Source organism: Nerophis lumbriciformis, linkage group LG38 (genome assembly GCF_033978685.3).
Source record: "Nerophis lumbriciformis linkage group LG38, RoL_Nlum_v2.1, whole genome shotgun sequence".
In the NCBI taxonomy this organism is placed as follows: domain Eukaryota; kingdom Metazoa; phylum Chordata; class Actinopteri; order Syngnathiformes; family Syngnathidae; genus Nerophis; species Nerophis lumbriciformis.
In genome coordinates this window covers 11,241,612-11,254,496 of record NC_084585.2, presented here as the reverse complement: position 1 = coordinate 11,254,496, position 12,885 = coordinate 11,241,612, and the positions used below count along the sequence as shown (strand labels likewise).

At 41.7% G+C, this 12,885-nt stretch overlaps 1 protein-coding gene across 4 annotated transcripts in view; it reads left to right on the top strand.

Moving 5' to 3' along the window:
• cacna2d2a (calcium channel, voltage-dependent, alpha 2/delta subunit 2a) overlaps positions 1-12,885 on the top strand; it is a 629,987-nt gene that overhangs the window by 542,000 nt on the left and 75,102 nt on the right. The gene's annotated exons all lie outside the window — the stretch shown is intronic.

Sequence of the window (12,885 nt, the reverse complement as noted above, 5' to 3'; positions counted from 1 at the left end):
GCACTAACTCTTCCGGGATGCTACAATATACACCCCCGCTACACACACACCCCCCTCCCCCCTCAACCTCCTCATGCTCTCTCAGGGAGAGCATATTCCAAATTCCAAGCTGCTGTTTTGAGGCATGTTAAAAAAAATAATGCACTTTGTGACTTCAATAATAAATATGGCAGTGCCATGTTGGCATTTTTTTTCCATAACTTGAGTTGATTTATTTTGGAAAACCTTGTTACATTGTTTAATGCATCCAGCGGGGCATCACAACAAAATTAGGCATAATAATGTGTTAATTCCACGACTGTATATATCGGTATCGGTAATTAAGAGTTGGACAATATCGGAATATCGGATATCGGCAAAAAAGCCATTATCGGACATCTCTAGATAAAAGTAATTTTTAATTTACTTTCCCTAAATATCTAAAAGTATTCATATAGTCTTCATGTCATATTATGCTCCTTCCAATGCTGTTGTTTTTAGTTTAGAGTTTGTATCCAATCAGAATTCAGCTAGCTTATGTTGCCATGCTGTACCAAATATGCCCGGAGACTTCAGAATCAACAATGCAGGCGTCCGTGCACTGTAAGTGAACGGACACACAGAGTTGATAGACAATTGCGATAGCCAATCAGATCACGAGTCGTTGTCAGTAAGGCCTTCTAGCTGGCGTAGTGCTGTGATTGGATACTCACTTGGGAGTCCCAAGTGAGTATCCAATCAAAAGTTGTGAAAACGGGAAGTGGCACCGGAACCATACGAGCCATAGAAAGCCACAGAAAACTCGCCGGTACAATAACCACGAAGATAAAGAGTTTGTCTTACACCAAGTAATCCGCTGTGGACAGACGAAGCCAAGCAATGCAGGTTTAGCGAGCGGTGCGCGCTCCCGCGAAGGAAATCCATTTTTGGCAGGCAATCACATTTTGGCACAACACCGGTGGCGAAATGGTTTGCCCGCCACTTTCACACAAATCAACCAACTACGACGGCGTCGGATGGGTGCTATGAATTGTGAGTTCAAATATTGTATTTCTTTATTTTTTCATGTTTTATACAATTATTTTAATTTTGACAGTACCACGTAAGATGTGTTTTAATTGCTGAAGCGGGTTTACTGAATGTTAAATGCGCCGAAAAATAGACCATTTCGTACACTGTTGAGAGATTCAATGCACAGTCGTGTGCACGTGTGTTTCTGTATAGTATCTCCAGCTGTGTCCATGTGGTGACATGAATTACGGTATTTTGAGAGATGAAGTCGGACTAAGTAGGACACCACTGAAGGCCTAGGTGAGAAACGCACGGCCCGCCACTGATATAATGTAATATATTTTGGGGGGTTCTTATCTTTTTATGGCTGTTTAGAGGAGACACGGACATGAGCGTGGATCTTCGTTCATACTTGCCAACCTTAAGACCTCCGAATTCGGGAGATTAGGGGGATGGGCGGGTCGGGGTTAAGGGGGGAGGAGTATATTTATAGCTAGAATTCACTGAAATTAAAGTATTTCTTATATATATATATATATATATATATATATATATATATATATATATATATATATATATATATATATATATATATGTATGTGTGGGAAAAAAAATCACAAGACTATTTCATCTCTACAGGCCTGTTTCATGAGGGGGGGGGGGTACCCTCAATCATCAGGAGATTTTAATGGGAGCATTCGCATACCATGGTTTATATAGGGCACAGAGTGGGTGGGTACAGGCTGGCCTAGGGGCGTGGTGATTGGCTCATGTGTTACCTAGGAGGTGTTTCCGTCTATGGCGGCATGTTGTTACAATTTCGCTGCGCTTGTTGAGGGATGACAGGTCTGGACGGTAAATAATAAACAGTTTCTCTTTCAAGCATAGGTTGCATCTTTTATTACCACTATTGTAAGGTGTGCTGGATGCAAGAATTTGCCATGTTATTGAATATTCAACATTATTGTCTTTGAGGTCCCAAATGTGTTTGCTGAGTTCTGTGGTATTTTGCAGGTTTTTGTTCCTGAAAGAAGCCTTGTGATTGTTCCATCTGGTTTTGAATTCACCCTCGGTTAATCCTACATATGTGTCGGATGTGTTAATGTCCTTGCGTATTACCTTAGATTGGTAGACAACTGATGTTTGTAAGCACCCCCCGTTGAGGGGGCAATCAGGTTTCTTTCGACAGTTACATGCTTTGTTGGTTTTGGAGTCGCTCTGACTGGGGGTCGACGACCCCCAGTCAGAGCGACTGGCGAGCGATCTCTGATATCCTTCACGGATTTGTTGAAAACATCCGCAAATGAGAACGAGATGTTGCTTGCAAGGTGGCCCATAATACTGCGTTGATGCCGCCTTGTGGTTCTTTGTGTCAAGGTGTGTTGTTGACGAACCCCAAGATGCAGAGATGGCAGCAGGCTTGGTACAAGAAAACATGGTTTTAATGTTCAAAAATAAGAAAAGGAAAACACGAACCAGAAACCAGGAAGCAGGAACAGGAGTCAGGATCCAGGGAATAGCTTAACGCACACAGCTAGCAACGACAGCATACAGCAAACAACAACACGACAGGTAGGAACGACAATGACAATCAATAATCCAGCACTGACTGGAGGAGAAGGCGGGTTTAAATAGCAGCTGGCTGATTGACACCAGGTGTGGCCAGGTGCCAATCAGCCACAGCTGAGGGGACACAGCACTCAGGGAGACAAGTAGGAAATAAAGACAAAATAAAAGCGCTGGACAGAAAACTAAGACAAACGCAGAGAAAAAACTAAAACACAGTCAAACTGTCAGGGACAAGCCTGACACTTTGACCGTTCATGAGTGACTATATCCATTCGGCCACCGTGTTATGGGTTATAGATATACCTATGGATATGGATAACGGAGACATATATAATAGTCTCCTTTTCAGGTGAGAGGACGCTAAAGGCAGTGCCTTTAAGGCACGCCCCCAATATTGTTTGTCCGACTGGAAATTTTGGACATTACTACTTGCCGTTGTGGTGGAATGTCCGAATCTTAAACAGCAACAAAAGTGAATTTAGTACAAGAGGTTTATTTACCCATAATCTAATGGTACAAGGTTGGATTGAATTGCCATGCAAACAGACAACGTCTCCGGAGACGCTGGACGAATCGAGAATCATGCGAATCATACATAGACTTGGTCTACTTGGCCATTTATGTGTTTCCGTCGTGTGTCAAGGTCCAGTTGTTTTGGACCTGTTTGTTCTGCAACATCCTTGAATCCCTTAGTCATAATAAACAATCAAAACATTTTGTACAATGGTCAGGCTGACCAAAAGTTCAACTCTAACCCACATACAGTATGCTCTTCCAATGGTTCAGAATAGAAAAAAGAGAAACGAGCAGACATTCCATTACTGACGTGTCCTTCTTAATGCTTTTCCACCTCGCTCTCTTTCCGGACTTTGACAGACACAAAATATGGTACAAAAGGTCAGAAATGCAACCACACCGTAGTTTTGAAGCAATGCATGATGGGAATCCGGATGTTGTGTGTATTAACGTGCCGGCTGGAATAAACACACGCTGAGAAATAGCTCCATGCCTGCCTACTTTATGGGTTATAGATAAACCTATGGATAACGGAGACATATATTGTATAATAGTCTCTTTTTCAGGGGAGAGACGACGCTAAAGGCAGTGCCTTTAAGGCACGCCCCCAATACAGTTGTCCAGCTGGAAATCGGTAGAAATTCGGGAGAATGGTTGTCCCGGGAGATTTTCGGGAGAGACACTGAAATCGGGAGTCTCCCGGAAAATTCGGGAGGGTTGGCAAGTATGTCTACGTTAGCTTTATATTTCGACTGACTTACATAAACAACTTAAGCAATGTACATAACATGTACGCAACTGCGGTCCTTCAACAATCGCCATTCCTTAGGAATCAAAGTATATCTTCGTATATTAACTATAGCCTCTTTGCGCACTATTGACTAGTAATGCACTGAAAATTCAACCGCTGACAAAAGACTTTGATCACCGAAAGAGCGCTGTCAAAACCGGATGTTGCGATGACGTAGGCATGACGCACGCGATTGTGTGAAGCGGAGGCAGCGTGTCTGCGATGTGGACGTATTTTAATATATCCCAGATATACCCACCGACAGCAATGTGCAAATATTAAGAGGACTTTTAAAGAGAGAAAATGCAGTTGAAGCATCAGCGCCAGGCAAGTGTGACGTCAGGCTGGGTGCAGCTCTCGCTGTGTGTTGCGGACATCGAGCGACAGAAGTAAAGCCTCTCTAAACACGAATAAAGTCTCCCATAACAACAGAAAAAGATGCTACATTTGTTGCAAGTCGTTTTTAATCAAGAAAATGTCACTAAAACTTTTGAAGTCTCTGGAGTAATAAAAATCAATCAATCAATCAATCAATGTTTATTTATACAGCCCTAAATCACAAGTGTCTCAAAGGGCTGCACAAGCCACAACGACATCCTCGGTATAGCCCACATAAGGGCAAGGAAAAACTCACCCCAGTGGGACGTCGATGTGAATGACTATGAGAAACCTTGGAGAGGACCGCATATGTGGGTAACCCCCCCCCCCTCTAGGGAGACCGAATGCAATGGATGTCGAGTGGGTCTAACATAATATTGTGAGAGTCCAGTCCATAGTGGATCCAGCATAACAGTAAGAGTCCAGTCCACAGTGGGGTCAGCAGGAAACCATCCCGAGCGGAGACGGGTCAGCAGCGCAGAGATGTTCCCAACCAATATACAGGCGAGCGGTCCACCCCGGGTCCCGACCCCGGACAGTCAGCACCCCATCCATGGCCACCGGATCTGTGTGTCTTCCCCTCCACAAGGGATAGGGGGGAGCAGAGGAGAAAAGAAAAGAAACGGCAGATCAACTGGTCTAAAAAAAAGGGGGGCTATTCAAAGGCTAGAGTATACAAATGAGTTTTGAGATGGGACTTAAATGTTTCTACTGAGGTAGCATCTCTAATTGTTACCGGGAGGGCATTCCATAGTGCTGGAGCCCGAATAGAAAACGCTCTACAGCCCGCAGACTTTTTTTGGGCTCTGGGAATCACTAATAAGCCGGAGTTCTTTGAACGCAGATTTCTTGCCGGGACATATGGTACAATACAATCGGTAAGATAGGCTGGAGCTAGACCGTGTAGTATTTTATACGTAAGTAGTAAAACCTTAAAGTCGCATCTTAAGTGCACAGGAAGCCAGTGCAGGTGAGCCAGTATAGGCGTAATATGATCAAACTTTCTTGTTCTTGTCAAAAGTCTAGCAGCCGCATTTTGTACCAACTGTAATCTTTTAATGCTAGACATAGGGAGACCCGAAAATAATACGTTACAGTAATCGAGACGAGACGTAACGAACGCATGAATAATGATCTCAGGGTCGCTAGTGGACAAAATGGAACGAATTTTAGCGATATTACGGAGATGAAAGAAGGCCGTTTTAGTAACACTCTTAATGTGTGACTCAAAGGAGAGAGTTGGGTCGAAGATAATACCCAGATTCTTTACTGAGTCGCTTTGTGTAATTGTTTGGTTGTCAAATGTTAAGGTGGTATTATCAAATAAATGTCGGTGTTTAGCAATGTGTCAACAAAATGCAATGGACAATAAGACTTAGACAAACTTTAATGATCCACAAGGGAAATTATTCAACACAGTAGCTCAGTTACAATGATGGAAAGTGTAAGGATGGGAATAATTTAGCGATAAAAAATCTAACATATATATGAATATATACATAATATGTGTAGAGTATATTATATATACAGATATATTATAATATGTCTATAACATATATACAATATATACCAATGACCATGTACAATATTACAATATATACAGTATATGTGACAGGGAGAGTAGATCCAGCAGAAAATAGACATTATAAACATTATAAACAAAGAGAAGTAGCTAACATAGAAGGTGTCAGGTAATAGGCAGATATCATCTATTACTATATGGCGAGTGATTATACAGCTGGATGGAGTGTGGAATGAAGGAGTTCTTGAATCGCACACTGTGGGAACGAAGCTGAAGGAGCCTGTTGGAGTATGAGCTCCGCTGTCCCTCAATTGTCAGGTGGAGTGGGTGGGCAGGATTGTCCATGATGGCCAGCAGTTTGTCCACTGTCCTCCTATCTCTCACTGACACAAACGCCTCCAACTGCGTGCCAATAGTTTGGCCGGTTTTCCGGATCAGTTTATCAATCCGGTTTAAGTCCCTTTTGCTGGTGCTGCTCCCCCAACAAACCACTGCAAAGTACAGGGCACTGGCCACAACAGACTGATAAAATATCTCCAACAGCTTGCTGCACACATTAAAGGACCTAATAAGCAGCAACAATTAAAAATTAAAGCTGCAAGCAGCGTTGTTCGGGCCCACGTATTTGGCAGGTGCTAGTCCTAAGTGTCCCAATACTTTTGTCTACTTGTAGTCTGAAGTGTCCCAATACTTTTGTCTAGTGTACCTACCTTGTCTGCATTGTGTGGGCACGTTGGTGCTTTCTGGAGCAGGAGCATCAGTGCAGCGGGTCTTTGAAGGGTCATAAAATCAAAACCGGAGCAGGTATCACAACTCTTTCACCAACTTTTAATCAGAAGGGTTCAATCTCTCTCCTGAGTAATTTTGAAGCCGAAACAACAAACGCCCTCAGAGGAGATAATGTTTGAAGAAAGGTGACGGGTTTTTACAAAAATGTTGTGTTGAAGGGGGAATAGCAAACTTCCTGTTGATTTTTGCTGGGGGTTGTCAATTTATGAAATGTAGGTCTAAGTGAGACCTACATAGAGGTTTTTGTTTCATCTCTCTCCGACCTTCCCAGTGGGAGTTACAGGCAGTTTTGTCAGATTTTTCATCCGAGGAGCAGTTTTTTGTGCGTTTTATGAAAAAATTGCTGTAGAGCACAATTTTTAGATTTGGGGTTAGGTTTTTTCATTAGATCACAGTTTTAGCCAGTCCTGATGTGTGTGTTAAGTTTGGTGAGTTTTGAAGCATGTTAAGGGGGTCAAATTATAGCTCAAAGAGGCAAAAGTGACTGTTTTTAGTACTTTTTTGTCTTGAAGGGGGAATTGCCAACTTCCTGTTGATTTTAGCCCGAAGACATACAATTATGAGAACTAGGTCTAAGTCAGACCTACATAGAGGTTTTTGTTTCATGTCTCTCCGACCTTCCTAGTGGGAGTTACAGGCAGTCTGTTTATTTTTTTTCCTAGGGGGCGCTAGAGCGCAATTTTGATTTTTGGGGTTCGGCTTTTTTATCAAAAGACAATTTTCGCAGGTCCTGATGAGTGTGTCAAATATGGTGAGTTTTGAAGCATGTTGAGTGGGTCAAATTAGTGTTCAAAGAGGCGGCGGAAGAATAATAATAATAATTAAAGCTGCAAGCAGCGATGGAAGGGACCGACTTTGAGGGCTCATAAAATCCAAACTGGAGCAGTAATTAAAACTCTTTCATCAAATTTTAATCAGAAGGGTTCAATCTCTCTCCTGTGCTAATTTGAAGCCGACACGACCAACGCGCTCAAAGGAGATAATGTTTGAAAAAAGGTGACTGTTTTTACACAACTTTTGTTTTGAAGGGGGAATTGCAAACTTCCTGTTGATTTTTTCTGGGGGTCGTCAGTGTATGAAATATAGGTCTAAGTGAGACCTACATAGAGGTTTTTGTTTCATGTCTCTACAACATTCCTACTGGGAGTTACAGGCAGTTTTGTCTGTGTTTTCTTCCTAGGGGGCGCTAGAGCGCAATTTTGAGTTTTGGGGTTTGTTTTTTGATTAGATCGCAATTGTCACCAGTCCTGATGTGTGTGTCCAATTTGGTGAGTTTTGAAGCATGTTAAGGGGGTCAAATTACAGCTCAAAGAGGCGGCGGTATAATAATAAAACGCTAGCAATACAATAGGGTCCTCTGTCCCAAAGGGACTCGGTCCCTAATAAAGAATAATAAAACGTTACAATAACAATAGGTCCTTATGTCCCATTGCAAAAGGACTCCCTGTGGGAGTCCTTTTGCAATGGGCCATTGCGGGCCCTAAATAGAGCAAATAATAAAAAAATAAACCATTTGTGATGACCAAGGGCTGCAAGTTGTCAAAATATATGTTAATATTAGGGCTGTCAAAATTACCACAATAATAACGTGTTAACTATAAGTTCCATTAACTGCGCTAATGTTTATTATTAAGGCGTATGAAATGCACTGCTTTTTCATCTACTATTCCATTTTTGAAAAAGTGTAATGCCGTTCAGTTCCTGTTGAGCAACAAGTGAGAAAATAGCGAGCAGAAACGCACAAAGAAAAGGGTGCATTATGGAAGTCTATGTCCGAAGCCATAGCAAGTCGTTCTCCCCACAATACTAGACCATTTTGTCTTCCATCGCCGTGAGACGTCATTGCAGCAAACGCATGCTGGCGCACTTCCATGTTTGGATTACAATTGAGTGCATTAATAACATAAAATAAAAATTGTTACACTAACTGCTTTAGTAGGATGGAATATAAACTCAGCGGAAAGGAAAGACAGAGGCAGGATATCTTTAATATTGATCATTCTTGTTACAACGTCAAAAAAAAATGGCAAAACACCTCTTCTCAAACCTATCACACCCTTCCGGCTTCACAATAATAGCTCTACACTAACTACAGTAACAAAATGAAAAATGTCTTACATTACGATCATGCTTCGATTGTCAAAGATGTTTTGTAATGAAATCTGTGATCGTTATACCTAAATAAATGCTAGTACATCAGTTGAGGACTATATAGGGGGAAATAAAGTGTATATTATTTTTCAACATGCTCTGGTTAATAGTCCTCAATTACAGACTGTTTAGCAGTCTGAATATTACACTTCATTAATAAATGAATAAGGTTAAGACATTGTCATGCAACAATATTAATACCATTAACTTGTACAACACATAATGTACAGAATATCAGAAGCATTTATTCAGGTAGAAATATCACATTTAACAATACCAAACATCTTTGACAATCAAATCGTGATCATATCAATCCACATTTTTCAATCAATCAAAGTTTATTTATATAGCCCTAAATCACAAGTGTCTCAAAGGGCTGCACAAGCCACAACGACATCCGCGGTACAGAGCCCACATAAGAGCAAGGAAAAACTCACAACCCAGAGGGACGTCGATGTGAATGACTATGAGAAACCTTGGAGAGGACCGCATATGTGGGTGACCCCCCCCCACCCCCCCTCTAGGGGAGACCGGATGCAATGGACGTCGAGTGGGTCTGACATAATATTGTGAAAGTCCAGTCCATAGTGGATCTAACATAATAGTGAGAGTCCAGTCCATAGTGGAGCCAGCAGGAGACCATCCCGAGCGGAGACGGGTCAGCAGCGCAGAGATGTTCCCAACCGATGCACAGGCGAGCGGGGGCAGAGCAGAAAAGAAAAGAAACGGCAGACCAACTGGTCTATTTAAAGGCTAGAGTATACAAATGAGTTTTAAGATGGGACTTAAATGCTTCTACTGCGGTAGCATCTCTAATTGTTACCGGGAGGGCATTCCAGAGTACTGGAGCCCCAATAGAAAACGCTCTATAGCCCGCAGACTTTTTTTGGGCTCTGGGAATCACTAATAAGCCTAAGTTCTTTGAACGCAGATTTCTTGCCGGGACATATGGCACAATACAATTAGCAAGATAGGATGGAGCTAGACCGTGTAGTATTTTATACGTAAGTAGTAAAACCTTAAAGTCGCATCTTAAGTGCACAGGAAGCCAGTGCAGGTGAGCCAGTATAGGCGTAATATGATCAAACTTTCTTGTTCTTGTCAAAAGTCTAGCAGCCGCATTTTGTACCAACTGTAATCTTTTAATGCTAGACATAGGGAGACCCGAAAATAATACGTTACAGTAATCGAGACGAGACGTAACGAACGCATGAATAATGATCTCAGCGTCGCTAGTGGACAAAATGGAACGAATTTTAGCGATATTACGGAGATGAAAGAAGGCCGTTTTAGTAACACTCTGAATGTGTGACTCAAACGAGAGAGTTGGGTCGAAGATAATACCCAGATTCTTTACCGAGTCGCCTTGTGTAATTGTTTGGTTGTCAAATGTTAAGGTGGTATTATTAAATAGATGTCGGTGTCTCGCAGGACCGGCAATCCGCATTTTCGTTTTCTTGGCGTTGAATTGCAAAAAGTTAGCGGATATCCATTGTTTCATTTCATTTTAATAATAACATTTTTGGGTATTAATATACAAAACTGGTATCTAAACAAGTGTCGCTCCTCCTCTGAATGCAAATGCACCTACAGCAGTAATTCATATTCTGTATTTGTACAAAATACAAAATCTGGCAAGACACCAACGCTCTCATTTTTTTAAATTGTTATTAAAAGCACATCTATTTCCATTTTGTATTGAGCTGTTTAAAAAAGCATAAGGTACTCTCATTAATTATAAAAAAAAAAAAAGATGTCTATCTGCGATTAATTTTGAGTTGACTATGAACAAACTGCGGTTAATCGCGATTAAATATTTGTATTGTTTGATAGCCCTTGACAATACTGATTAATAATACCATACATTTGTTTAGCCTTTTTAAAGAAAATGTATGCATCATAGCAATTATGCACATTATATAATGCCGTCATGTTAATCACGCTTGCCACAACCCCACCGCCACAAGTATTTTGACAATATAGGAGAAACCCTGCCCCCTATGCAATGCAGTGTTTGTTTGAGTCATCCATCCATCCATCCATTTTCTACCGCTTATCCCTTTCCGGGGTGCAGGGGATGCTGGAGCCTATCTCAGCTGCATTCATTCATCTTTTGGTCAGGTTTGATCATTGCAGGTATCCTGTTTGAGTGTGACTTCCCGCTGAACTTGCTTTGCTAATATCATTAAAGGTGCCATATGCAATAATGTGGCCAGAAATGGTACTGCAATCACGGTCAAAATTCTGTAGTCCCCCAAGAATGTACAACAATTCCTCTCAACTAAAGAGGAGAAATATAACCTTAGAGGAAAAACTAACTTAAAACATTTGTATGCACGTACAACATTTAAGACCTTTAGCATATCAGTACCGTATTTTCCGCACTATAAGGCGCACCGGATTATTAGCCGCACCTTCAATGAATTGCATATTTCATAACTTTGTCCACCAATAAGCCGCCCCGGATTATAAGCCGCGCCTACGCTGCGCTAAAGGGAATGTCAAAAAAACAGTCAGATAGTTCAGTCAAACTTTAATAATATATTGAAAACCAGCGTTCTAACAACTCTGTCCCAAAATGTACGCAAATGTGCAATCACAAACATAGTAAAATTCAAAATGGTGTAGAGCAATAGCAACATAATGTTGCTCGAACGTTAATGTCACAACACACAAAATAAACATAGCGCTCACCTTCTGAAGTTATTCTTCATTCGTAAATCCTTCGAATTCTTCGTCTTCGGTGTCCGAATTGAAAAGTTGCGCAAGCGTGGGATCCAAAATGGCCGGTTCCGTCTCGTCGAAGTCATCGGAGTCAGTGTCGCTGTTGTTGTCCAGTAGTTCTGTGAATCCTGCCTTCCGGAAAGCTCGGACCACAGTTGTGACCGAAATATCTGCCCAGGCATTTACGATCCACTGGCAAATGTTGGCGTATGTCGTCCGGCGCTGTCTGCCTGTTTTAGTGAAGGTGTGTTCGCCTTCGGTCATCCATTGTTCCCACGCCGTTCGCAGTCGTGATTTGAATGCCCTGTTGACACCAATATCCAGCGGTTGGAGTTCTTTGGTTAATCCACCCGGAATGACGGCGAGTGTTGTATTTGTGTGCTTCACTTGTTTTTTGACACCATCTGTGATGTGGGCGCGCATAGAGTCGTATATCAACATGGACGGAGCTGTGTGAAAAAAGCCACCCGGCCTCTTCGCGTAAACTTCCCTTAACCACTCGCTCATCTTTTCTTCATCCATCCATCCCTTCGAGTTAGCTTTTATGATGACGCCGGCTGGAAAGGTCTCTTTTGGCAAGGTCTTCCTTTTGAATATCACCATGGGAGGAAGTTTCTGGCCATTAGCATGGCAAGCTAGAACCACAGTGAAGGACGACTTCTCATTCCCTGTGGTGCGAATATTCACCGTACGTGCATTTTGTAGTCTGGTCTTTACAGATGTAAACACACAAAGGAAATGAAACGAAATATCCGCGCGCTTCTTTTTCTTCCGGGGGCGGGTGGTAGCTTACAGTAGAAGAAGAAGCGCTTCCTGTTCTATGGGGGCGGGTGCTTACCTTGGCGGTTGCTTGCGTAGAAGAAGAAGCGCTTCCTGTTCTACCGGGAAAAAAGATGGCGGCTGTTTACCGAAGTTGCGAGATCGAAACTTTATGAAAATGAATCGTAATATTAATCCATATATAAAGCGCACCGGGTTATAAGGCGCACTGTCAGCTTTTGAGAAAATTTGTGGTTTTTAGGTGCGCCTTATAGTGCGGAAAATACGGTATGTGGAATTAAACTATGGAATGGATTAAGTATATAAATGAATGTACTGATATAATCCAGTTTAAGAGGTTGTTCAAATGAATAGTGCTTACAAAGAACAAAGAAGAGGAATTATGAGGAAATACCTTCAACCTTATTGAAAACGGGATATTCTTCATCTCAGTATGTTTATCATGACTGACTTAATGATGTATTGCAAGATACTGCTGTATTAATCATCCACTGATGTAATTGTGTTACAAAAAGAAGACAGTAAATGAACATATGTATTTGTAAATGCTCTGGGTGTAAGAGAAAAGGGTAAAGAGAATAATGAACATGTTAAAATTTTGTGTTGGTATTGTTCATAAAATAAATAGCGTCCCTGCCTCGCAGAAATACAACGTACCCCATCGGAATAACCCCAA